A 25,966-nucleotide genomic window follows, 5' to 3' on the forward strand; every position below is an offset into this window, starting at 1 on the left:
CTGATAGCTTTGGTCCCTTTCAATTCTGAAGAAAAAGATATAACTTGTTCTTTTGTTAATAACAGCTTTGAACTACCACAGACCTCATCCTTTTGATGACAAAAATCTCTTGCTATAGATTCAGATTGAATGATTAAGCCTTTTTAAGAAAAGGCCATTTATCATAATTATCTCTTATTTAAGCCATTTCTAGTCAGGTCCTTCATGATATGCTCCCAGCCTACAGCCTCAAAGTGACAGTCACCTTGACCATCATCAGCCCTTTCATCATGGGCAGTAACTAGCATTTAACATGTACATTTCTCAGCTTACTTTATAGAATTAAACTTAAATAGCTAGAGGTTAATAGGAGAACCACTAGGACAAATCTGTCATTCCAACCTCACAAATAATTTACCATAAATTTAGAGATAGCTACCACTAAACTTGTACTAAAGAACGCCTCCAGCCCCCACAAGTCTGTGAGCCTGACTCCTGAAAGATCCTTAAAGAGGATAGGACTAGCTTCAGACAGTGCCATTAACATACGATTTTCTGTGACTTAAAGCAAGGTACAATGCAATATTAAAAAAAAAAAGTTTAAAGGTATACTTTAAAAGTACCTTCAGAGGGTGATCAGAAGAGGTGACAATGACTAATGAGTTAATACTGACACCTAAAAATTCATATGCACTGTGAAAAAAACGAAGAAGGAAGGTGACATTCATCCAAGACTTCTATTTAATGAGGCAGTCAAACTTTTTTTAAAAAAAGCATCTTGAAGTTATGATTCAATCCAAAAGTGAACAATAAGACAACTGTCTTCCTGTATTTCCTCTTCTGTGATGGCAATGAATATTCCAGTCCAGACAAGCCAACTCATTTGTGCATGATTTGCATACCTTTGCATAACTTCTACACAAGTAGGTGTTCTCTTCATGCATCTAAATTTAATTAAATAATTTCAGTATCTGTTCAGAGATGGTAGAGGGGAAACAGAAGCCAAAAAATAACCATAGTCCAGCTACTGCTGACTTTCTCTACACACACCAACACATGAGATTAGCTACAGTTAGTCTATATGGCAAAAGCTTCGCAGCAGCAACCTAAAAATAAGGTCTCCTCCACTAAATTAATATGTCCACAGAAAGATCAGTTTTCCAAAAAAAGAAAAGTGATTTAATTCCACAGAGGCCACAGAAAGGATATAAAATTGAATTATAAGGAATGCCAACCCATGCTCAATGCTTCAAAGGTCATCAAACTATGTGTAACCCTGTCAAGACCTAAACTATTGACTTCAGGTTTATTTATTTCATATGTCTACCTTAAAAGTTAATAGGTCAACAATACAGTCTCACAGTATTCGTTTGACAGGGTAGCCACGCCCCAGAAACAAAGCCCCCCTGCTTCAGGAGCATCCTTACCAACACCCAGAATTGATCTCCTGGAGTAACCACTGCCTTGGTCATCATCCCATTTCCAAGTATCTCCTGGATTGGAAAGATCCCAGATCTCTCTCCAGTGGCCTTTGTTCTCCAGAATTATCAAGGAACAAAAAAGGATAGCAAATAAAAAAAACTTATATCACGACTGTTGATCTCTCACAAAGTATAAGGCAGCTTATTGCTGCCTCATTTACTGTAAAATAATTCCTCCATATAATAACCAGAAAATAATGTGCTGCTAAATCAGGTGGAGAAAGCAGAAACCAAGAACTCTCTACCCTCCATGCTTCAGGATATTCAACCAATCATGTGGCTCTCTTCTGCTTCATTTTCTTCACCTCGAGGCATGGTTTTTAAAAGTTTTAACATTTCCATTATAAAATTTGGAGAACTGGATAGGAGAAAACCTACTCCAAGAGCCTCTCTCCTTTCTCAAAATGTACTAGAGATATTTTATTTCATGTGATATTGCGAAGGTAAAGAGTGAAGAATATTGAGATATTTCTAGATGCTAAAGAGATTTTATACTTCAGGTTTCCCTGACCTTTAGTCATCTCAAGTCACAGAGTCATATGAATTAGCTGGAGAAACAACACAGTAGAGCATGGCTCACAGAATCACAAATATGCACTGAACACATCTAAGAATGATATCAGTAAGCCAACCTACAGATAATCTATGTTCACATGAAGAGGCACTCAACACTGTTGACTGTTGTTACTATTTGCCATATGCTTTTGAAGCACCTAAGACAATGAATCCAGAAAAACATTAGGCCTTCAGAAATGCTTTATCATTACCTCCATCCACTCAACCATCCAAACAGCAAATAGCTCCGTGAGGACATGAAACTTCTGAATCCCATAGCGCTTCCTTGTTACTGCTGAGCCCCTGGATGACACACAACAAAGGCATGAAGACTCACTATACTAAAAGTACCCAACATCTAACACTTCTTATTGGTAGCCTAGAAGGGAGAATCTTGTTTCACTGGGACATTTTCCAAAATTTCACCTGATTGGTCAAAAGCTAGCCCAACATATTTGGGGGCAATACTCCTCTGGTAAACACAAAACTCCTATGCTATTGCCACTGCTTGCGACTCAGTTCTAATCTTAAGTATAAAAAGCACAATTTTCAAAAAAAGAATTGTAGGGGTGCCTGGGTGGCTCAGTCAGTTAAGCATCTTAGTGATTTTGGCTTGGGTCATGATCTTACCATTCGTGAGTTCAAGGCCCATGTCAGTGTGGAGCCTTCATAGGATATTCTCTCTCTCTCTCTCTCTCTCTCTCTCTCTCTCTCTCTCTCTCTCCTTCTCTCTCTGCCCCTTCCCCTCTCTCTCTCAAAATAAATAAATAAAAACTAAAAAAATAAAAAATAAAAAAAAGCAAGCAAGGAGATAGTCTGGTTCACTAACTATTTAGGAAAAAAAAAAAGAAGAAAGAATTGTAAGCTTAAGAATGCAGGAGAAAACTACATTGGTTGTGAAATGGCACATTTTTTCCCCTCAGAAACACTGCTTTGTTAAAATTCAGGAATTCTTAAAGATAAATCACATTTATATTGAATGTGACCCTACTGTTCCAAAGAATCTTAAGATCTTAGTTGCCAATAAATCAGTTGCAATTCAGACCAGGCCAGTCTGCAGAGTTTTCTGTGAGAGTAAGATGGGCTGAGCCTGTGAGGATGTGAAAGTTGCATGAGGGACCTAGAGACCTGAGCCAGGACCTTGCTGCTCCATTTACATGCTCTGTAACCACATGCAAATCATTATAGCTGTCCGAGCCTTAATTTCTCCAACTACACAATTCAACTGGGAAAAGGTTTTTAACAGGACAAATATTTTATGGTTTCAATCAACAAGTATTCAGTAATTATTTACTAAATGAGTGAATATAAAAATGAATGCAAAAACTAACAACTTATTTTGCTTTCAGATGCCCCTCTATGTGGCAAAGAAGGCTTTGATGTTCATTATTATCATTTATCATTTTGTTTTCTGGAGCACTACAGACTGGACCTCAGCCAGAAAGATGTAAAGATGTTAGTGAACACAGACTGACAGGACAAGAGGAGGAGCGGTGGATATATATGCCACTACTCAGACTCTCTTCAGGGGCTATTTTGCTGTGATTCAGAGGCCCAAACTCCACCCAATCTTGACAGTCCATTTTAGTTTTATTTAGGTTTTTACTGCCTATAAACTAAGAAAATACTTATAGCCTCCAGAAATTAAAATCTGCGTGTGTCATAACAGATCCAGATCTGGCCTCTACATGGGCTAACTTTCTCTCAGAAAGCTGTGGTACAGAGCAAGGTCTCCAGATATGTGCCCTGGTGCTGGCAATGACAGTCCTTATATAGACTGTACCCTCTTATATTTTTATAGGCTTACCCTAGAGGCAAAGGTTTGGTATAAATCAGCTATGGTTTAAAATTAGAAATAAGACTTTTTCATTTTTCTGGTATACTCTAACTTCTTAGGATATACCCAGAGCTTGATCTCTAATTAGTTTCATATTTCACTAAGTGTTTCACTGCTACCCACCAATAAGGAGTAGGTCACACAACTGATGATGGATGACAAAACTTTCAGGATACCCTGATCTGCTTCTTATCAAGAAGGAAATTATGCACATATTAGTACAGGAATAAGGCCCAAAAAGATGCCAAAAACAAACTCAAATCTTTTTTGTTAAGAATATATGTCTGAGGAATGAATAAAGAAAAAGAGAAAACTGAAAAAATGGAATCTTTAATAGCTGGCCAAGCAAAACTTGTATAGTGTTCTCATGACTTCAGGATTGTTTCATCTAAGTAAGTTAGATATGCAAAAAGGTATATGTTGAAATAGTAGGAGAATGCTTAGGACATAAACAAAATCAGATCAGTGAAGAGGCAGCTCTACAAACTCTTAAACTGACTGTATTAGTCACAGGTTCTTCAGAGAAACAAAAGCAATAGGATAATACACGTGCATGTGCACATAAGAGAGAGAGACAGAGAGAAAAAGAAAGGAAACTGATTATGAAGAACAGGTCGCACAATTAGAGAGGCTGAGAAGTCCCAGGATCTGCTGTCTGCAAATTGCATATACAAGTAAGCCAGTAACATAATTCCAGTCTGAGTCTAAAAGCCCAAGAACCAGAAAGCCAACAGTGTAAATCCCAGTCAAAGGGTAGGGAAGACCAATGTTGCAGCTGAAGAAGGCAGGCAGGAAGCAAAAGCAAAAAGCAAAAGGAAAATTCATCCTTCCTTCACCTTCTGTTCTATGCAGGCCTTCAACAGATTGGATGGTGTCTACCCACAATGGGGAGGGCAATCTACTGTGTCCACTAACTCAGATGCTAACCTCATCTGGCAACACCCTCACAGACACACCCAGAAATGTTTAATCTAGGCACCCCTGACCCAGTCAAGTTGACACACAGAATTAACCATCATACTGACTACAAGATAAACATTTAAGACACCCAAAGTACTAACACCTTTCCGTGAAGAACCATGAACAGAAAGGAATCCCCAACTCCAATTTCTCTTCAAGAATTATGGAACTGTGGGGCGCCTGGGTGGCGCAGTCGGTTAAGCGTCCGACTTCAGCCAGGTCACGATCTCGCGGTCCATGAGTTCGAGCCCCGTGTCAGGCTCTGGGCTGATGGCTCAGAGCCTGGAGCCTGTTTCCGATTCTGTGTCTCCCTCTCTCTGCCCCTCCCCCATTCATGCTCTGTCTCTCTCTGTTCCAAAAAATAAATAAACGTTGAAAAAAAAAATTATGGAACTGAGATCCCTGAGAATCATGGAGAAACAAAGTCATCCAGTCTAATGATAAAGAGGAAGGAATGGATGCTCCCGTCAACAAACAGGAGGCATCAACTGTTCAGCCACACTGAGGAGTACTGAAGTCTTCTACAGGATTATCACCCCACCCAGTTTCTGAACCCACCACATCTACCAATGCATAAAAACCACACACTGGATATGGGAAAGCTATATACCCAGGGCTGAGAATCAGTCTTGTTGTCCCAAACTAAAAATACAGAATGTTCCAGTAATTTCCCCAGAAGTTGTTGCACCTCTCATAGATCCCCCAATGTTCATATGAAAGACTAAGATAGAATATGGTTCTTCCTTAGGTAGGAGGAAGCCTATATTTTAGCATGATTGATTCTTCACCCCCAAAGCTGCAAGTTCAAGTACCAAACTTCAACAAATAAGAGTTTACATCTGTTGGTCTGCAGTACAGCTCTTCTCTTCATAACTCTCTCTCCATGGCAGTCCCCACAGCTCAGCACTGGACACAGCTGGGTCTGCAGGTGAGCAGAGCCCTCTAGAACAGAGACAGATGGACCCCAGATGATTTTACCAATCTAGCTTTACTTTGCAAAGTACTGCAATGGACAACTAGCAATTCTTAATCACAATCCCTATTTATGCTTTCTCCACTAAAAATTAAAGTTCCCAAGGTGCCTGGCTAGCTCAGTCGGTAGAGCATCCAACTCTTGATCTCAGAGTCATGAGTTCAAGCCCCACAGTGGGCATGGAGTCTACTTGAAGAAATACAATAAGGGCACCTGGGTGGCTGAGTCAGTTAAACATCCAACTCTTGATTTCGGCTCAGGTCATGATCTTGGCTCAGGTCATGATCTCAGTGTTCCTGAGTTTGAGCCCTGTATCAGGCTCTGTGCTGACAGTGGGATTCTCTGTCTCTCTCTCTCTCTCTCTGCACACCCCCACCACTACCACATGCATGCACTATCTCTCTTTCCCTCCCTCTCTCAAAAATAAACTTTAAAAAAATAAGATAAAATAAAATTTTTTAAAAAGTTCCCAAAAGATGGAGTCAATGTTTTTATTCAATTGTACATTAAAGACAGATGACACTTCTCAAGAAGGTTTGAAGTGATTAGACAATTAGTCATCTAATAGTATTAAGTCTCACATTTACACATTTATAAATCGTTAAACCAGTCAATGTACTGCAATCTACAATACTCTATTAATTCCTTCTGACATTGTAACAGTCATCAGAAATCCTATTATATGCCTCCTGTAATCTCTCATTCCCTCAGTTTATTCATCTATGTAATAGGTACAACTGAGAAAAAAACATAATGTGATTTAAGTCCCTAAGAAGTAATCCATTAGAACTCAACAGAATAATACAATACAAGCTCAGAGCATATTCAAAACAACAGGTGTAGTGTTGGGACCCTTACAGTTATGTGGAAAATACCAGTGGAGCATTCTCAATTTCTGCAAAGCAGAACACAGCCTAAGTTCCTTATGAGGTCAACTGGCCCTTATAACAGCCCCCAACTGCCAAAATGCTCAAAGGCCCGCATGATGCTGCTTCAACAGTGTTTTAATTCTTTTGTCAAAGCTCCGTACTTATTTTTTTCTAGGTAGTGTTTTATTTTTTTTTTAAGTTTATTTATTTTGAGACTGAGAGACAGAAAGCATGTGTGCATTCTGGGGAGGAGCAGAGAGAGAGGGAGAGAGAGAGAATCCCCAACAGGCTTTGCACTATCAGTGCAGAGCCCCACAAAGGGCTCGATCCCACAAACCATAAGACCCAACCCAAGCTGATATTAAGCGTCAGACACCCAACCGATAGAGCCACCCAGGTGCCCCTCTGGGTAGTGTTTTAAATGATTCTGAGTAGGCTATTGTATCAGCAAGTCTTAAGTGCTTTGTTAGTGTCACCAAAATACAGGAGGTATGGTCTATTGCCGAAGTTGGTGAGAACTGTTTATTATGGCCCTTGATTCACTTTATAGCAGTGGTTTCAAAAGCATTTTTCATTTGTAGTCACAATATTGTGCAAATTACTTTATGGATCCTTTTGTTTAAATTGTTATGTTAAATAAGCATTAATTATTTATTAACATTAAATTAATTAATTTTAATAAATTGATTGATTTAACTAATTAAAATTAAATTAATATTAAATTAAATATTAACTGCTTAATTGTTAATTATTAAATAAAATTATTATTATAAATAAAATATTATTTTGTTAAAATTGCATTATGTTAACAATATTTTAGTATGAAATAGCCAAAGTTGTATAATTCTAGATTATATTCTACTTACATTTAGTTAAGGAATAATAAAACCACTATGTTTTATCAATTAAAAACAAACCCACAGAACACATTAAAATTGTTACATAAGTAACTCTTTTCTTCCAAATGTGAGAGGAATATAAATTGATAAATTATTCCCATCCCACCTTCTTCATGGAATACAGTAATCATTTTTGGAGATAATGATAATAGTTTCTGGTCATTTATCTGATAGTTTCTAGGTCTATATTAAATTTTCTAAAAACTCTAGAAACTTAGATAATTATACTAAAACTAGCTTTACAGGTACATTTTGCTTTAATCTCTTTGCCTCCTTTGATATAAAGTTTTTAACATTTTTCTCTGTATTGAACCAATGTCATCAGTGATTCTTTAATTGATCTTCTATTAATTATTCTTAATTTTATGAATTTTATATTAGTTACTACCATTTTCTCTGAAATATTTAATTATCTGATTTTAATTTAGACTAAGTCCATTCCTCATAATAAGTGTTTCTCTCTCCACTCACCCATACTAAGTTCCACATGAAATCAGAATAGTAATAGTAATAAGAATTTGGGCGCCCCCTCCATAATGTGAGAACAGATGGTGGAGAAAATGTATAAGCCCACTCAACAGAGTCAAATCATCACAGCCAGGGCGTGAGACAAGAATGTAAATGAGTATGTACAGGCCAAGAATAGATTATTTATCCAAAAGATGTCACCACCCTCTCACCCATCTTCCAAAGTAAAGCAAGAGCTCATTTCTCACATCCCTATTTCAGATCCAACCCAGGAGATACAGAACACAAAATCCATTTTATCCTTACTTTTGGTTACCTAATATTCATTAAAATGCATTTGTGAAAGAAGACTGACTACAAAGCTCTTGAGTGTTCCCAATTCTAATGGCAGAATATCAACAAGGAAATTTTCCAATCGCATTTAGAGATGGGGTGAAATTCTTTTTTTCCAGCTTTATTGAGGTATAACTGACAAAAGGGGTAAAATTCTTAAAAGTACTTCTAGGTAGTTATAGGAAGAAGATAAGACATTAGGTTAGGGGATTTTGAAACCAGGAGTTCACTGAACAAAATCACCCAAATTGAAGGTTAACTATAATAATGCATGCTTTAGGGTTACTTTTTTTCAGATGATATAAGCATGAGTGAGTGTGAGTTGCAACAGGCCTCAAGGCATCCAGGTATAGACAAGAAATGCTTTGGATAATGGGTAGACCAAGAGGAAAATCTCTATGGCTGTACTAATGAGGTAAAAGGATACACAGTACTAAATGTTAAAGTTTAACAACTGTTTTCTGACAACTCAAGAGACAGACAAAAACTTAACAGAATGGATGATCGTCATGTATAAGACAAGTTATATATTTGTGGCCTACATGGCCTTTTCAGAAGTCCTGCTCTCTTATTTGTTTTACACTTTTGTGATGATCATGCTGATGACCCCCAAATCTCCATCTTGTCATCATGACCTCTCCTAGCGTCAGACCGCTTGCTGTTTAACCTCTAGCCATCTCCCCATGATGTCCTACAGGCATGCCAGTCAAGAAATCTCATCCTGGGTGAGCTCCACCTCCTAAGTTGCCTGTCTCTACTCATACCATCTTCTCATTTTCCCAAGGATGACGCCTAAAAGTTATTTTGGAATCCACATTTGCTTAGTGGGCACACCCAAAGCCTCTCGGTTTCAGGCCCTCTTCCCTGTCACTACTACCCAGTTCAGGCCTTCTCACTGCTTCCCTGGAAGAGCCTCCATGCTATGTTATTCTTTCTGGCTGGTCTGCTTAGCTTCTGTCTCTCCCCTCCATGTACTCCTACCCATGGCCACCAGACTCGCCTTCCCTAAACACGTATCTAATATCATCTTCCCTGAAAAATGCAAAATGGTGTTCCCCACACTACAGGATAATCTATGCAGAGCATTCAAATGCTTTATGGTCTGGTCCCAGCTTTCTTTTCCAACCTTATCTCTATCTCTTGTCTTCCTTCTCAAGCACCCCACCCATTTCTATTCTAACACACTGTTAGTGTTCCCACACCCACACATTTGTGTGAGACTTTCCCAGTGTTCAGAATGCTCTCTCCTTACTTTTGTCCACCTGGAAAACTACAGTTTTAAAGTTTAAGACCCACTTTAAATGTCACCACCTCTTGAGTGAACCAACAAAGCTTCCTAGACAGATGTACACATATATCTCTGCCCGGGGTCCCCTTGGACACCATGCTGAGCACACGTCACCAGGGACTAGAACTAAGGACATATTGTGGGTCTCCTCCATCATATCATGCATCCCACTGTAAGGCAGGAACTGCTTTCCATTCATCTTTGTGCCCAAGTTCTTTTCAGAGTGCCCAGCTCTATAAATGTGTGTTAAAGATAAAGTATATCCAAACAGCTGTTTGTGACCCTTATTTTCCCATGGCTCTTCTTCCAACAACTTCTTTTCTTGGTGACTTACAAACATCTTCATGTACTTTTGAAAGCCAAAGTCTGCCCAGATTAAGACGAGCTTCTCTATCTTCTCACATATTAGTTTTATTTCTCAATTTGATGGAGGCATTTCACACACTACAGAGAATGGAAGCATAGTAAGTAGGTAGGCTCCTAAGGGTGAGTCTAGCCTTACAAGCTGCTGTACCACACAGAAGGCACTGCAATGAACTGATACTGTAAACTTAACATGAAAACCTTCCTATTACATGATTGTTAGAAGTCGCTCTAGTAAAAACTTATAAGGAATTCTTATTACAAAATCATGTATTATTATCCTGAAAAGATCACAATTTATTATTTTTCCAATATTCAGGAAATACAAGAATCTGACCAGAAATTTTCCCATTTCTGTATTTCTTCACATTTCCTGACGATGCCCCTTATTAGCAGCCCTGACAAAACAAAAGCAACTTGTAGGCTAAGTGGGTTGTTCCTGGAAGTTGGCATCTGGCTCTATTTGGAGTCCTGTCTAAAGAATAATGCCTCAGAGCACCTGGGTGGCTCAGTCGGCTGAGCATCTGACTTCAGCTCAGGTCATGATCTCACGGTTTGTGAATTCTAGCCCCAAGTTGGGCTCTGTGCTGACAGCTCAGAGCCTGGAGCCTGCTTCAGATTCTGTGTCTCTGTCTCTCTCTGCCCCTCCCCTGCTCACACTCTGTCTCTCTCTCTCTCAAAAATAAACAAACATTAAAAAAAAGAATAATGCCTCACTCAGAAACATGTGTTAGAGGCTTATTGGCCGCTGATAATATTTATTACCTCTATAATACAGTTCTCAACTTTACTCTTTTATTTCCCCTTAATTAGTTTATATTTATAAATCTTGTAGTTTCAAGTAGATTCCCTCCACACTTCAACATACCTTTCTTTTGAATTCCTAACAGAATCTACTTGGGAGTGTGCTTTAAAAAATAAGTTTTGGGAGTTTTAATTTTTTTTAAATGAGGATACCCAAAAAAACTGAAAGCAGGGATTCAAAGAGATATATGGACACCCATGTTCATAGCAGCATTATTCACAATAGTCAAAAGTTAGAAGCAAGCCAAGTGTCCAACAATGAATGAATGGATAAACAAAATGTAGCATATCCATACAATGTAATATTAACAGCCTTAAGAGGGGAAGAAAATGCTGACACATGCTACAATGTGGAGGAATAGAAGATTTAGGAACTAATTAAAGATCAAAAATCAGGTAACTAACCTAAATAGTAATAATTTCTTTTAATAATAACTCAAAAGTACCATTATGTCTTGCAAAGCAATAAAAAACACTTCACAAACCTACTTGGACCCAAGAAACAATTCTTTCTCAAATGATGGCATTTTCTTATTTTTATGAGATCACTGGGGGTACAGGGCGTGAGTGAGGTAATGGGACATGCGGCAGTTGCCAGACTAAACACCAGAGGAAGTAGAACTCCCTGCCCAGTCACTGTACTGTGTAAATGCAGCTCAACCCAAGTCTAGAAGTAAAAAAGCCAAAGCATTATATTCTTGGAATGTAACAGCACAGGAAAAATTTTAGAACAGAACAGAACCTACATAACAGGTAGCAACTTAGAAACTTTTAAAAAATTAATGCAGACTCAGGTCAGAGAGTGCTTAGGATGAGTACTCACTGCCCAAATGCCCCATTTCCAAAGCGTTGCTGTGGAAGACAGAGAAGTGACCATTGTAACTCACAAGCCCAACAATACCATGGTCCCCCTGATCCTGTAGCTCTGTGAACTCAATAGAACAACTTCTGTTCCTCAGTGGAACATGCAGCCCAGGGAGTGTAAGTACCACTGCTGACCTGTCCTAGGCACTCTCTCCTACATGATCATTTAGCCGCTGTCATGCTTTGTATTTGTAAATTATCTGTACCCTTATTCAGCAGACTTGTCCCCAAAATACGATGGGCCCAGTTAGACTGAAGGTTCTGAAGCAGAGCACTGCTGAGCACCCCCAACACCCACAGCAAGTTGTGAAAGCCAAGATGAAGCACTCTTGTTGCCTGACGTTTCCTCCACCATCTATCTCCAGACAAGTATGTCCCCCAACTTCCCTACTGTAATCTCCAGGTGTAGGAAAATGTGGAGAACCATGCAAAGTAGATCCCAGGAAAAGAGGGAAAAACCATTAAATGTCAGGCTGAATCCACACAGACCCCAGACATCCTAAAAGCAGCAGACACCTCAGCTGCCCTCAGCTGGCAAAGTTAACCGAGCAGCCTTCAGCAGGAACCATCTCCAACACAAAAACAAATATTACATGAAGTTCAAGAAGAAAGCCTACAAAACAAAACCCCAGTGGAAACCTCCAACAGTCCCCTTTTTTGTTAGGTTACACAATTTATAACTGGATCCCTCTCCTCCCTCTGCCTGTCGACATCTCTCTCTGCCCACACTCATTACATTTCCAAAATGATTTTCCCAAGTTAAATGAACTTCACGTCTCATGCTCTACTGCGAATGCTCTTAACCTTTTTGGAGGTCAAAATCTTACTGAGAATCCCATCAAAGCCTTGGCTTTCTCTGCAGGAACAGGCACAATTTCAAGGAATTCACATATGTCCTGGGTCCCCTGGAGGTTAAAAACCTCTGTCCCAGTGGCTGCTTCCTTCCATTTCCATTCTATGTTGAGTTTGAGAAACATTTGGCAACCTACCTCCATTTGTGAGAATTATGTAACTAACAAATTTCAAAAATCCATAAGGACTCCTTTTGATAGGGTGGCCCATCCACCCCACTGATATCAAGACTCTAAGGGAGGTCACATAAGCTCAAGAGGTTCAGCCAGTCTGACACACAGCAGCCCTGAAGGATGACTCCCTCCCAGATTATGATACCTGCTCCCTGTGACTGCCCTCACACAGGTACCAATGTGACTTTGTGGGGACCGCTGAGACTCAGTCTGTTACAATTGGCATCAGTTGCCACAGGCAAGTCATCACAAGAACCTGACCTTGGTAAGCACATTTTACACTTGAGTGCTGTTCATCCGGGTGACACCAAGCGGGGGTTGGGGAGGCAGGAAGACACACAGTGACAGTGACAGTGCCAGAGCATGCTGCCAGGCATGCCCCCCACCCCACAGGCTGCAGAAGCTGCCTCACCCACACAGAGAGACCGAGCCCACAAAGCCAAACTTCTGAGCTGCTGCTGAGACTCCCATAAAAAGCAATGCTATTTCTAACCACCCTCACCATGGAAAAATACACATGCCACCAAGCAACCCAGAATCTCTGAAAGGTTTATTTTTATACTCTTCCCCACGCCCCCTACTCTTACCTCCCCCACAAAAATTTTAGGTGGAAAATTTGCTAGCTTTTTAGCAGTTTGACACAACTGTGCTAGGCATGGGCTGACGAAGCTGTTAGCACACTCCTTTTGATTTTAAAGCAAAATGAAAAGGTATTTTTCTGATATAGCCCTGAATGAGTCTACTTTAAGAAAATAATATAGTCCAATAATAGGAGGACAGAATCCAACAAATTAGGAAAAGAAAATTCCCCAAGTTCCCAGACCACAGACAAAAATGACAGAGATAACAAGTTTCTCTTCCCTGTCTCTAAAAGTGGTGCTCCTGCTTGTTGGACTTCCTCTTCACATTGCTGGTTTTTCCTAATTCAAACATGGCACAAAGCATCCCTGATGCTCTTGCTGAGTTTCGATTTTTCTTTTGCCACTCTTAAACTTAAATCTAAAGAATGAGGGGAAAGCGGTGAGATGGACTTCAGACCTGAGGCCCCTGACACAGAGGAGAGAGAAGGGAAAGCAAGTGGGAAGCAGAAGGGCCTGAACGAGGCCTCGAGAACCCAAAAACTCTTTCAGAAGTCCAGGGGCAACCCAGAACTAGTCAACCTGGGATCTGTCCCAGGACCCCTCCCACTGGGAACTTTGGTGTCACTTCTCTAATGACAAACTAGAAAGCCAGAGAGGCACCGGTCCACCACTGTCTGGCTTCTCACACAGACAGGAAGTTTCAGTGCAGCCTTTGAATGATCCTAACCTAATTGTAAAGCAGAGTTTAAATTTTCCTTCAAGTTAGGGAACCTCCAGCACAATATGGTCATTTATACCACAGCTCCAAATGTTTTTGTTTGATCACATTTTCACAGTTTAATCTATTTTACTGTACATGCCAAGGAAACATCTGGAGAAAATAGGCATTGCTTTATTTACCAGTGTAGAAAGCAGGGACCTACACTCAAAGGTGTTGCTTCTCCCAGCACTATTGATCCTCTTTGGTTTTTAAACTTTAAAAGTTTAAATTTAACACAAAGCCAAGAAGTCAGGAATGCCAGGCTGGTTTCTGAGGTGATGTTTTAATGCTGGAGTATCTCCCCACTGGGACCACAGGTCTTATGCAGGAAGACTTTCACAAGGCTCCCAATTCCTCATCAGCTACTTCAGGTCCTTTAAGGACCTTAAAGGAAACCAAAAGAGAGGTGGGATTTTCCCCATCTGAACCTTTCTCATCTGTGCTGAGAGCCAACCAGATCTAAGTCTGAGATTTCATTCTTTCATGACAAAGACAGGAAATGGTGCAAAAAGCTTGAATTAGGGATTTCTTCACCTATATCCCAGAGGCACTGTGCTCAGTCAAGTCACCAGCACCAGCAGTCTACCACACCTGGCTCCAGCAAGAAGATGCCTCAGGAAATTCCTCAGCAAACCTCCTTCACCCTGAGAGAGGACAGAGAGGTCCGCGCCTCTGCTCCTTCTCCTCCTCTGATCCTGCCAGCACATGGTGCTTGAGTAAGAGCTAGTATTTGGATGGCAAATAACTGGCATTTTATTGAACTCCCACTATGCATGAATGCCGAATGAGGCATCTTCACAAAAATCCCACAAGATAAATATTATTCCATTTAAAGAGGAGAAAAGCTCAGACTCAGAGAGGCTTAGGACTTGTCAGAGTAAAAACGTGAATGAAAGTGGCAAGGACAGAATTTGAGCCAGAGGCCGTGTTTCCAACTACACTTTACAAATGTGACACACCGAAGAGGCATCTGTCTTCAAATTTATCTGAGAGGTTAAAATTTTGAAATACATTTAATAACAACCTAAACATGGGACCCAACTCCATTTTAGAACCAAGTCCAAAAAACCCACTGTTCAGTAAGACAAGCACATTCTGCAGTTAATGCAAAAATCCAGCCAAGTAATTGAAGCAGAGTGGTAATGCCACCTGTCCATCTTATCAGCACTTAGGAATGTCTCACGGTCCAGCTGTGAGCTTTGAGAGACAGAATTTTACAAGTAACAAAGCAAATATAAATTCCAGGACAGTCAGCTGTAAGAACCTATTTTAGAGGTGTGAAAGTTCTTGCAACACCTCAGAATCCAAGTATGTGCTTGAAAGTGACCCGGGATACACAAAGCAACATGCAGTTCTGCAGACAGGGGTCTGTTCTTCAACCATTCTAATGTTCATAAGGAGCAACAAAGCTTTGTATTTCATTTAAAATCCATATAGAGGAATGTAGTCAAGAAAAAGTTTTCCATTACCAATTTTGAAAGTTGCTTAAAATAGCTGACAGAATGAGGTAACTCCATATATGGGGGGAAATCAGGTTTTTATGTAATTTGCAAGTATATGTCTACATTTGTCAAAATTTTATAAATCAAGCTGCACTGTCCTTAGGAGCATAGTCCAGTGGTAGCTCTGGTTACCCAGTAAAATTCTAAGTGAAGATGGCTTTAGTTTTTGGTGAGTAAAGTTAAAGAAAACTGTATCTGAAATGATAGAAAAGAAACTAAATTATGCCTGCGCTCTCTTCGGCCCTGGTAGAGATGAGTTGCTGCCTCCCACCTTAAGGTGGTGGTGGGTATGCCAAATTATGGAAGAAAAATAGCACAATTCATCAACACTCACCAAGTAAGGGAAGGTAAGGGATTCTCAAAATGCTGCCCTATGAGGCAATAAAGAATCACATGAATAAGAAATATTTCGTCAGTCACCGAACATATCCTTAAGGCACATAGCTGGAATACTCCCCATGAAAGCTTACCACCTACCCTGGAATAGCACATCAAATGGGCTTGAAATACCTGATAGCAGAATATCTGAAAATAAAGTATCTGAATAAAATATCTGAAAGTAAAGTATATTTCAGATATTTAATAGTAAAATCCACTCAGGAAAGAAACACATACAAATTGCACCCACTCAACAACAGAAAGGAAATGCACCCAACATGGACTCAGAGAGTGTGGGTTGTTACATACTGCAGGCTTCATAGCACTTAGTTTTAGGAAGGTTCCAAACTATGAAAAGTCCATTTAAATTCAAGGGTCTGTGTGCCTCAGTGAGGGAGCACATTAATAGATTGCCTCATCTATTTCCAAATGCAACCACAAATAAAAAAGCTTGGATATGCTCCAGTGGGGGAAGGGAGTGTCTTTATCAATTCATTTCATTTGACAAAAGTTTTACTGAGCTCCTTTGTACCAGGCACTGCTTTAGGCAGTAGAAGGGAAGGAGGGAGATTCTTGCCCTTTTAAAGCTTACATTCTAGTAAGAAACTTGGAATAAACAATGAGTCATACCTGGCATATTACATTTTAGGAAAAAGTTGCACTTTATATTTTACAGAATTTCTTACTTTCCTGAAGACTCTCATGTATTTTTTCATTTAATGTTCCCTACAGCCTAGCAATTAGGCAGAACAAGAATCACTAAAATCAATTAAGAGTTGACAAAACAGAGGCACCAAGAGCTAAAGAGGTACACCTAAAGTGAAAAGCTCAGGGCAGGCAAGCTGAGGCAGGGTAGGATGCTCCTGGCACCCTCCCAGCACCTTCACTGACTGTCCCCCAACAAGGGCAGCCTTTGAATTGATCTTTGGGTCTGAGGATGTCCAGAGATGACCAAAATACATAGGGATCACCTAAGCTTCCAGATAACCCAATGCTCACCCACTCTCCAAAACAGAAACACACAGGCACACAAATGTAAGAACAAATGCAGCAAATTAGGTCACCCCCGCCCCCCCACTTCACAGTATAAACCATACATGCTATCAATACAGGGAAAGAAAAACCTACCCACCTGATATCACAATAGCTAAGAAAGAGAAAGGAACTAGTATTTATTTAGTGTATGCTATATGCCAGATGCTGTATTAAGTATGATGGCTCATTTATTTCTCATGGCAATCCCATTGTTATCCTCATTTTATGAAGTAGGAAATCAAACAAAACAAAGAATTTAGAATGAGAAAGAAAGAATCCCATTTCCCACTGACCTTAAATGTTTTTAAGTATCTGGGCTTTAAGTGCTCAGGCTCAGCAACAAATACAAGTTGAACAGTAAGACTATTTTTTCAGTAAATCTAGAAATACATATTTTATATACATTCACAGCCCAAAGTGAATTATAAACAAAAAAGAAAAGCCACATTCAATCTGATATCATGCAACTTTCCTCGTACCAGAAAAAACTAAATTAGTAAATAGTTTTTGTGCCTAGAAATTACACGACTTTCTTAAGAGGTACACCATCTCAGAATAGTTAGCGCTGTGACAAGCTTTGCTTCACAAACATCAAAGAGAAGAGTCTTAAGTTCTACTCACCTTTTAAGCTGTATGAAAAAGATGTGAGTTCTTGAAAATGGTCCAATCAGGAGATAGCAGTGTGATGTTACAAATATAGAGCTTGAACTGCTAAAAGGAAAAATAAAGAATGTCAGTGAGCCATTTCATGGTTTCTCTTAACAGACTATCCCTTTCCCCAAGTTCCAAAAAACAGTTGAGCCACAATTACTAAAATGAATAAAAGAAGAACACAAAGATAAGCATCAAATAATGAAGAGAGAATTACAGCAAAAAATCTCAGGTAAGGGACAACTGAGCTAGGGACAAAATCCCCCTATCAGTTCTCTAGCATCCACAAGGGGCCCCTGTTCTTATCTTCCAAACAAAAGAGATATGATTCATTCTCCAAACACACAGACCTTTTCTTCAATGAAGGACCAAGAACAAATAATGAACAATGTCCTTATTAGATTGGGGGGGGGGGGTTCTAATCATAGACGTACTAAGTATGGCTCTGTAAAGCCCACTTTCTTTCTTAACAGTCCAAATCATCTTGTAAGCGCATGGATCCACACAATTCTTAACTGTAAAGAGAGGCAGGCCCAGTGGCACCTTTTTCCTCCCACGCAATATGTTTAATTTTGCGGAAGCAACACTGACCCCTGCTTAGTGAAGACCCTAGGGTGAACATCCATGGTTCTGTCTGAAAGACTTGTCTTTCCACCTGCCCTTCACCTTGCAGGTAGAACATCCTCCAGTCTGGAGCTCTAGACTTTGTCCAGTTCCAGTTCACACAATCTATCACGATCATCCTCACCCCAACTCGACGAGTATGCTCTGTGTGCATCACACACTCCAGGTCATATAAGGTGACTGCCTTGTGCCTTACAAAGCAGTTTCAGGTAAACTCAGTCAGCTCTGCCTCAGATACCACAAGCACCTCTCAGCACCCAGCCTGCCAAAGTGTAGGATTACACTCCTGTCCAAGGTTGAATAAGCTACCATCTGTCTAGTTTGTGTGCTATAGTGTACCCTCCAGGAGACTTGTCCCTCAAAGTGTGTTCCTGCCATATGTCACTCCTGGGTGATCAGCCAATGCTAAGACATCCGGATAAAAAATGACTACGTCTAGCCAGAGGATCCTGAGAGATTCCTATGGAGGTCCACCCTGAACACATGAGCCTAACAGGTCGCTGTTTTTATGTAACCCCTTACTATCAATACTGTGAACCCAGAGACATTACTTTCTCCTCCTGTTTTCTATCTGCTAAGAGAAGAAACAATCCACTTCTGGTTTTCCAAATAGTAGTTTTTATTCCCCAACTGGGACTGCTATCATCAGTCTTCCTAGGATTCAAATGTTCAGATTAATTGGGAAAAGAAGTTGGTGAAATAACCAGAAATGTACCTTGGTAGGCAAAATTACTCTTGAGTGCAGGCAAACCTGTGACTTGCTTCTAACCAACAAAATATGGCAAAAGTAATGACATGTCATTCCCTTGATCAGGCAATGCTATGTAAGACTCCATCTCAGCAGACTAAAGAGTGACAGACTCCCTTTCTAGCTCTGAAGAAGCTGCTATATCGTGACAGGGCCTGTGAAAAGGCCACATGGCAAGGAACTGCAGAGACCTCCAGGAGCTGAGAGAGAGATATCCAGCAAAGAAAAAGGAACATCAGTCCGATAGCTACAAGGAAATGAATTCTGTCAACAATTTAAATGATCTTAGAAGTGGATTCTTCCCACTCATACCTCGAGGCCCACACCTTGATTGCAGACTTCTGAGATCCTGAGCAAAGAACCATTTAAGCCATGTCCAAACTCCTGACCCATGGAAACTATGAGATAATTTATGGGTGCTGGTTTAAGCCATCAAGTTTATGGCAATTTGTTATGCAGCAATAGAAAATGAATTTAACTTCATAATTAAGTATAGGGATATACTTAAATACATATATATTACATGCATCCGTAACTGGTACAACTGAACAACGCTTCCTACCTGCCTCATCCAGCCATAAGTGAAAATTTATTTCTCCTTCTTGACAATGAGCTCCTGGTGGACAAGAACCACATCATCATCATCCTGGCATCCCCTTAGAGTATGTGACACCTGGGAGGCCCTTAACATTTTTTTAAATAAACCAAATTAAAAGAGTTTTGATTTGTCGATCTCTGGGTTTACTGCAATAAAGCCAAAGCAATGGAATTTATACAATCCTTCAAAGCAGAGCTCAGAGCTTCTAAATTAATTTTTTTATGTTTTTATTTATTTTTGAGAGAAAGAGAGAGAGAGAGCAAGTTGGGGAGGGGCAGAGAGAGAGGGAGACACAGAATCTGAAGCAGACTCCAGGCTCTGAGCTGTCAGCACAGAGCCCGACACGGGGCTTGAACTCACAAATCTCAAGATCATGACCTGAGCCAAAGTCGGACGCTTAACCGACTGAGCCACCTAGGTGCCCCTAAATTAATTACAAAATAGGTGGAAGACACAGCCTCGTGCTCTATCCCCAAATGATGAATCCACAATTACTCCAGTACAGGTTAATTCACTGTACCTGTGAACCTGAGTCAATGCTTACAAGTGTTTCTCAGTAGTCACTACTTTTGCCAAATACCATTGCCACTTTTCTGGCATTTAGCTAAAGGTTAAAAACAACACCACAACAACAAATCCCTAAGAAATTTTCCAAAGTAAGAATTTGTGACTCACTCTTAGTTTTCCATTCATATCAATCATTCACTCCCAACCAAAATGGAAAAACCTGTGTAAGTCAAAAAACCCAACTCTAATTATGAAACAAAATGCAAATCCAACTTCCTGACAAAAGGGCTTTAACATTTTTTTATTTTTAATTTTTTAATGTTTTTTTTTTTTTATTAGTTTTGAGAGATAGAGTGTGAGCTGGAGAGGAGCAGAGAGAGAGGGAGACACGGAATCTGAAGCAGGCTCCAGGTTTTCCGTTGTCAGCACAGAACCCAACACGGGGCTCAAACCTGTGAACCCCAATATCATAACCTGAGCCAAAGTTGGACACTTAACCAACTAAGCCACCCAGGCACCCCACGATTTTTTTTAAACTGATGCTTTTTAATTCTTTTAAGCAAGATTTTACTTAAGCCCAATTTATTTTTTTAGTGGGTATTTTTTGGTTTGTGTTTGTTTGTTTGTTTGTTTGTTTGTTTGTTTTGAGAGCAAGTGTGTGAGCAGGAGAGGGGCAGAGACAGGGAGACAGAGAATCTCAAGCAGGCTCTGCACTGTCAGTGCAGGAGCAGGGCTGATGCAAGGCTCGAACTCACCGAACTTTGAGATCATGACCTAAGCTGAAACCAAGAGTCGGACACTTAACTGACTGAGCCACCCATGTACCCCTTAAGCCCTGTTTAAAATAAAAGTTGCATATGTAAATATATTGTTTCTGCTCTCCTTAAGAGATAAATTACTGTTTTTTATTATAAAGAAGACTGTGACTAAAGCTTTATTTTAGATTTTGAAAGGACTGGTTTAATAAAAGAGTGATTTTAAAACATCCAAATCAGTTGAATTACTTAAAAGACACAAAATAAAACTTCATTCACTACTCTCCTGAAATCTATATGCATGATTGTATTATATATTCCAAGTCCCCCATAAATCACTCAGTAAACCTTAACATTATCTCCAGGGTTTACTCCCTGGTGTTGAGCCTCTCAGGCAGCAGATTTCTCTCACTCAAGCCAAGAAAAATGAAAAACACCAGTTCCATGACATAGGAGGCAGAGAATTTCAATAAATTCACCTCTTCTTCTCAGCATAATTTTAACTCTCTTGGGCCCAACTCTTCTGTGTGAAAATAATCAATGACCCACTACAGGGAACTGAAGGGGGTCACTGAGCTGACCCCTCCCCGTGCAAAGAAAGAAACAGACCCGGTTTATAGTCCCCACCCTGTTCCCTCCACCCTCAGTTCTAATAAGTGCATGCCTTTTCCATAATCTCACAAATACAGCTCAACACAAACTCCAGTGCTTCAAAATAAGAAGACTGGGCGTTAATATTATGCCCCCACAAAGGAAATTAAGCCTTCAGAAGAATGGTTCACCCAAGAGAAAGACCCTAAAAAGAATTAATGAACATAGACCCTCAGAGAAGATGCTGGAAGAGTTCCTCACACATGTACCATACCATGCTGCTCTAAATATTTGAGGAATATTAAGTGATATTCCTAAGTGATAAAGTATGGTCCTGTGGGGATGATGATCTCACTAGCCTCAAACCATCTTCTTCTGAGTGCCATGTTCCTGACACGTTTCCAGAAGTTTACCTAGTACTGTAGGTTGAGTGGCCACAGTTTGAGAACCATGAGCTAGTGAGAGGCAGCGCAAGAGGCAGAGTTGCAGATATTCCTGGAAAGTAATATGAAGCAAGGAGGTCACCTCCCTTGCCCCAAGGAGATACATAAGTGGCAGTAGACTGAAAAATCATAAGGGAAGAGAGGCGCATTTCTTCTTAACCTTCACAGCATTCTCACTCTCTTTAAAATAAAGGAAGACATTTGTTGCAGACAAAGGTTAAGAGAGAAATCTAGTTGCATGCTTTCTTTCTCTAAAACAGGCCTGGCTCCAGCTAGGAACTGGAGTCGTTTAAAACACAATGATGCCTGGAGACGAGAGAGCCATTTTGTGTAAATTATAAGTTGGGAGAGGAAAAAACAAAGTAGTAGTTAATATATACTTATTTGGTGCTACGGAAACAGATCAAGAAAAACAGAAAACAGAGGTCTCCTTCCCAAAACTGTACTTGCTCTACATCATTTTTCAGAAATGTTGAGACGTTCCTTAAGGATGGAACTACACTTCTACCACAGATGCATAAAAATTTTTATCAGGCATGTCTTGAGGGCATAAAAGGCACGTGTGCATTTATTCAACCCATAACTGCCATACAGTTGGTGTCTTTCTCTGGGGGGCTGAGTTCAGAGTAAGCTGATGCCAAGAAGTACTGGGCCAAAGGTATGTTTTTGCAGCCCAAGTACCAAGCACAAGGATCTCTCACTAGCTGACTCTGCCCTGGGGAAGGGTCAGGCCATCAGGGAGCACCGCCAGCAGCCTCCCAGAAGAGCCCAGGGTGAAATGCAAAGCTAATGAATACAGGCTCCAGCCTCAGGGCCAGAACTAAGAGTTTGACAAATTGCATCTTAACAAAGCATCACCGACCATTTCATCCCTGCCTTTCAAAATCCAGGAATGCACTTGAAGAGGGCGGCTTTGGGCAACTCCCAGCCAACAACGAAGCCAGCCAGGACCAGGACTATCGAGAGGGATCCCAAAGCCAGCCGCCTTCTGTCGGCTGTCTAGCTTACTTCTAACAGAGATTTCTGTTCCCAAAATAGAAACGAAGGACCTCTTTAAAGCAGATGCAACAAAGAAACAGTCCCACTTTGCTTGCCAGGAAGAAATAAAGAACGGCGATAGCCACACCCAAAAGTCATCTCTTTTGGAGCACAGAGGACCGTACAAGGGGACATTTCCTGGGGTATAGCTGAAGTGGCTAGCCTTCTCAAATATCTGGCCCCCAAAGACCCTCGCGGGGTGCAAATACTGGAGTAAGGCAGTGCAGGGGGGCTCCCACACTCACACTTCCTCCCAGCCAGCGAAGGACAGGAACAACTTCGAGGGCTGCACTCACAGGGCAGTGGAGCGGCCAACGGACCTTCACAGGCTTCCCTGCCCCGCCTCGCCCTTCAACCAAGGAAAATCTTTCAATCAAAGCAAAAACAGTCCATCTGCCTATGGCTAAACAGGTAGGTTTTCCTATCTTCCCTGCTGTTTTGGCTTGAGCTCTTCAGGCTGCAAAAGTTCTGAAGCTCCCACAGCTAAGCTTTATAAAGGCCTGAACTACCTACGAGGAAACTAGGACAAAGCCACCCTTGGGCAACCCTGCACAGCAAGACAGCATCAAAGCCAACATGGCATCCCAGGCTCCTGCCGGGTAAGGTGACTGACGCATTCACGCGCGCACAGATGCACATGAGCGCGCACGCACAGTAGTAGGCACGCGCTCAGGCACAAGCTGAGTACGCTTGGAAAATCTTAAGATGGGATGCTTCAGGACCCGTAAAGGCAGAACTAAATGTTCCAAAGCACAAAAGGTGAAAAAAGTTTTTAACAACGCTAGCATGAGCCCCTTCAAGAAACAATAACAAAGGGGATGATTTCTTTTAAGTGACATTCGAATCCAACAATGAAGTTTCCTAGATATTTCCAAACTGGAGGGGGAAAAGACAAAGGCTGACACCTCCACAAAAAATCACAAAATACTTTAAAGTAATGAAAAACTTGATAATTGTTAGGATGTCCTTGGAACCACAGTAGAGGGGACGGCCACCTTGCCAGAGCAACTCAATGAAAAGCCCCTAGCAGCGTGCCAGAATGAATTGGAGGTCAACCAATCACCGAGCGACAGCACGACCAGACGCGAAAAAGACCCACCGGGACCTAAACCCGGAACCGCTGCAGCTTAAAAACCCCACCCCACCACACCTGGGGGCGACTTCCCTGACTCCTCTCTCTCTCTCTCTTCTCTCTCTCTCTCTCTCCCTCCCTGAGTCACAGAACCTCGCCTGAGACCTTAGTTCCCAAATAAAGCCTTTGACTGATAAAATTTTTTAGCCTCTGACTCCTATCTTTACCCTGCCTTACGCCTGACCCTAACAATAATGACTGGGAGACATCAAGATCCTCTTTTGCTTCTTAAGCAATGAAGTACTGTCTCATTTCTCAAGCATCCTGGAAGGAGTTCTCAGGGTCAAATTATACCCTTTAAAGCATACTAGCGCACATCCAAATGGAGATGTTACCATATCCGTTACAAGCCAAAACAGGAATCAAACACTCAAGTCACTATCACAGGAACTCCATGAGCATGTGGACTGGGAGAGTAAAAGAGCCACAGGCACAGCCTGCCCTGAGTTCAAATCCAGATCCACCACTTACTGCTTGCAACACCAGGGCAAATCACGTCATCTCTGAGACACAACAGCTAACAAATAAAGATAAGGTTATCTACCTTGCAGGTCACGGCACGGTGTTAGAGAGACTGTAGGGGCCTTAGTATTTGATCATAAGTATTAATATAGTCAAATGATAGAGCAGCATTGCTTCTGAACAGAGAAAACTGGATGCTAATACATATGACTCATAACAGAAGTACCTCTATCCAAAAGTCCCCCTGGTTTACCTCACCCTCCACAGTCCTCCTCACTCAGTTTTCAGTGTTCCTGGGCTGTCTGCATATACCCTTCCTCATGTTTACTCAGGACTCCTCCATGAGAATACCAACTCTTAAAAACAAGTCTCACATTTTCTGGGTTTTTAATACAATTCACTTCCTTCCTTGTACCCCCCCACCCCCACCCACCGTGCAACGCCCAACCATACGTGTATCTCCATAGCTGGCATTCCCCAGAATAGCAGCCTCAGAGGAAGACTTGAGGTAAACTCCCACCTTTCACATCTTACAAGCTTTCACACTTGATGCCTCAAGCCCTGTCCCTTTGTGTGAGTGAGAAAGAAACCAAGGAGCAGAGGAGGTGAAGCATGCTGACCAAGTCACACAGATTGGTCAAGTCCCAGGGGCAAAGACCTGGGCCTCTTGCTTCTCCCACCATGCCATTGGCATCTGCTTATTATAGAGCCTACCTCATAAGAAAGAACAATTGCCACTGACATTATAAAGATAAATGTCCAAATGACCCACATATCCTACCACACAGCACTGGGCCCTGAGGCTTCAACATGCCTGACAGCAAGGCAGGCCTGCTTCAAGAAACAGCTCTGCATACTCAGGATTCTGGGTTCTGGCCCAAGTGTTCTGTTCTCTGCCCTTTTTGACCTCCTGTTTGGATACTTAATTAGTTATAACAAAAAAAAATTAAACAGATAAAGATACTCAGGCATCTCGGTCATTCATTTCTAGGTAATAATAGTAACAATAACCATAAAGCTAACATTCATTTAACCTTTGCTCAGTGCCTCCCACCGTGTGGCACGCTATGTATGTTATCTCATTCAATCCTCACAGCAACCCTGTATGGATGTTATTAGTATCTCCAGTTGACAGATGAGACAACCAGAGTCTAGAGAATTAGGTGATTTGTCCAGGGTCATACAGCTATCAAGAGGCAAAGCCATGAGTTGAGCCCTATTCCATCCTACTAGCAGATCCACGGAGAAATCAAAACAAATGGTTATAGTAAGAAATAAAGCACAATGAGGTATCAAAAAATGAATATGCTTTGTTCTTGGGAATTCCTTTGAAAACTAAGGTGTATTTTTGTTGTAATATTCTCTTCAAACTCAGACTTTATGATTCTGTTTGGAAACAGCAACAAGTCATTCACCAATAAGCACACTTCTTTCAGACCCTTTTGGTCACTTCCTGTGAACAC

The 25,966-nt window shown here is 40.9% G+C and overlaps 1 protein-coding gene across 21 annotated transcripts in view; it reads right to left on the reverse strand.

The window, feature by feature from the left end:
* LDLRAD4 (low density lipoprotein receptor class A domain containing 4) overlaps nucleotides 1–25,966 on the reverse strand; it is a 442,107-nt gene that overhangs the window by 367,314 nt on the left and 48,827 nt on the right. For 9 of the 21 annotated variants that reach the window (XM_027068400.2, XM_053206368.1, XM_053206371.1 and 6 more), the window contains exon 2: nucleotides 17,576–17,665. The gene's annotated coding sequence lies outside the window, so the exon portion shown is untranslated. Of the gene's footprint in view, nucleotides 1–1,406; nucleotides 2,319–5,649; nucleotides 5,755–17,575; nucleotides 17,666–25,966 lie in introns of those variants that run through there. The other 12 variants (XM_053206364.1, XM_053206357.1, XM_053206363.1 and 9 more) reach the window with 7 other exon arrangements.

This window comes from Acinonyx jubatus, chromosome D3, assembly GCF_027475565.1.
Source record: "Acinonyx jubatus isolate Ajub_Pintada_27869175 chromosome D3, VMU_Ajub_asm_v1.0, whole genome shotgun sequence".
Lineage (NCBI taxonomy): Eukaryota > Metazoa > Chordata > Mammalia > Carnivora > Felidae > Acinonyx > Acinonyx jubatus.